The sequence below is a fragment of the Aplysia californica genome, unplaced genomic scaffold (assembly GCF_000002075.1).
Source record: "Aplysia californica isolate F4 #8 unplaced genomic scaffold, AplCal3.0 scaffold00668, whole genome shotgun sequence".
NCBI lineage: Eukaryota > Metazoa > Mollusca > Gastropoda > Aplysiida > Aplysiidae > Aplysia > Aplysia californica.
Window position 1 is genome coordinate 37,394 of NW_004797938.1, and position 2,505 is coordinate 39,898.

Genomic DNA, 2,505 nt, shown 5'->3' on the forward strand with positions numbered 1-2,505 from the left:
GAAACAGTGAGAATGGATGAGGAAGGATTGCTTTTTTGTGTCACTTCCAAAACTTGTCTCAAGTTTTGGCTGATTTTGTGTAAATTTGCAGTCTGACATGTGCGATTCATTTTTCTTTTTTGCCTGTTTCTAGATTCTTACTTTTTTTTTTTTTTTTGGTGTTCATGCCTGAGTGAAAATGCTTTCAGAAACTGCGCTTCTGAGGTCATCTGCCATCATAAGACAGAACTGGCCAAGCAGTCAAAAGAACATTTTTACGATTCAGTTCAAGAAAGTGGTATGCCACATTTTTCTAAAAATATATATATATATATTTTTTTTTTTTGTTTCTTTCCCATGGCCGCAGATGAATCTTCGTCGCATAATATCTTTTCAATGTGCAGATTTGGCTCTAAAATAGCTTATTTGAGTCTGTGCCAGTCAATATCAGTCATATGAAGGAAATTTAAAAACTTAGTTAAAATTATTTTTAAAAACTATCTCCTTTTCCCTACAATTAAAAAAAGAATGAAGTAAATTTGACAATATTTGACGAAAATACAGAGCTTTTAATTGTGCGAGGTGAGGAAACATGAAAAGGAGAAAATGGCCTTCGAAGTTGAGCAACATGTTTTCATAGCAACGGGGGTCTCAGAATTGAGATAGAGACTTGAAAATTTGCAGTTATCTTGGCTATGCCACTACAAGGTAACATACAGAAGTAGAAAACCATTCATTAACAGAAAAAAACTTATAGACAAAACAAAATTTTCACGAGAATGGACTTCATGTCAAATGCAACAAAATGTTGGCATTATACTAGGTACCAGATACTAAATTTTCAAAGTCACTGTATGTCAAATTCATCTGTTTCATATGAAAGGCCTGTGTCTCTTGTGAATTTTGGTACCATACTTTTACCTCTCAGTCAATTATTAAGAGAATGGCAGCTATTTCAATTTAACATAATAATAAGATTATTGCTGAAGTCGCTAACTGGCTGCGACCCCATGTTTGACAGATAATAAAAGAGTACCAAGTGCACCAAACATCTCTACATTAACAGAGTACAATCACTATAACAAAGAAATGAAGCCTAATTTTTTTCATGACTCTGAGACCATTACAAATCAGTATTCTGTAGCCTCAAACACGATGACCTGTCGTTATTTCAATAAAAACACCGAGCAGTGCTGCGGCCGGCGTCGCACCGGTCCCAGTGGCGAGCGAGTTGGCACTATACTGTAGTGTAGTGAGTGCTCCCGGTAGTTTCTCAGAAGGATTTATGCAAAATAATTCCAATCCTATGACTTTATTCTAATAAAAAAATAACAGTTTTTTCTATTGGTACCTTTTTTAGCCGGTATTTTACATATTTCATGTGAAAATGATCTTTGAAAATTTAAACGCTTTTTTCAAGGTTTTCTATCCAAATGCCAAAGGCCAAAAATATACCTCGGGAAACCACACTCAGTGCTGTATAATTCTCTGCCAATGAAAAGACGGTATTCAATCATCAATCTTTCCGCAAAGCATTCAAATGCATGGGTGTCAATTTGGAACTGGCCGTCCTGGCATTTCGACCGCGATTCTCCAGCTCCAAATAGTATTGTTACGAAGAAAATCTGAACTTTTTCAAAGTGTTCAGCAATTGGTGTTTTATTGCAAAAGAGCAAAGAAACAGAGATCTGAATTACCCTCATTTCACCGAAACCACGCGCTCAGTAGGCCATGAATGTTTACGTTACCTAATTAAACGTTTGCAATAACACCGTAAACACGTGAGAGCACACACACACACACAGACACACATACACACACACTTACAAACACACCAACACAAATACACACACATGCACATAGACCGTCTCGGTGGCTTCTTGGTAAGGAGTCCGCTTTGAGAGATCTAAAGGAAGGTTAATTAATCTTTTAAAAGCACTAAAACACAATGAAAATGAATTTTTAAAGTCCATCCAAGCATAAAACTGAAAGGTCTACAGACGATAACAGCTAGCAGAGCACGCCCACACAGTCAGCTGTTTACGCAAATAAGCTTGAAGTGAGCTAGAAGTTACTGTTTTAACCAATTGGAGCCCTCAGTCGTGCATAGTGACCACAAGTTGTTTACATTTCACACCATTCATGCTCGAAAAAGGGTAAAAAATAGTTGCGAATGAAGAACGTTGAAGCAAAGGTGGTCATGAGGGAATGGTTCTATAAATAATCTCACAGCTACACACTAGCAAGGTCAAAATTCCTTTATCTCGTCACCCAAGCTCACAATAAACCCCACATACCTCCAAAATAAATCAAAATAAAATGTTTATAGTTGATTATAGTTGTTTGTTTTTATCTTAAATGAAGCAGAAGACTTCAAACTTTCAATAGATCCAAAAAAAACAATAATTTTATGGAAAGCCACTTTTTTGCCTTCCGAGGCTCGTAGCTGATAATAGCACACTGCGTCTTACGGCTGGTAGTGACCGGGGGAGACAGATGTATGGTCCAATCCTCACATGGCCGAAA

The 2,505-nt window shown here is 36.9% G+C and overlaps 1 protein-coding gene across 1 annotated transcript in view; it reads left to right on the forward strand.

Moving 5' to 3' along the window:
- Positions 1-2,307: 2,307 nt before the first annotated feature.
- Positions 2,308-2,505, forward strand: part of LOC106013117 (protein neuralized) — a gene marked incomplete in the record, with an annotated part of 4,973 nt that continues 4,775 nt past the window's right edge. The window contains 1 exon segment of the mRNA XM_013088003.2: positions 2,308-2,505.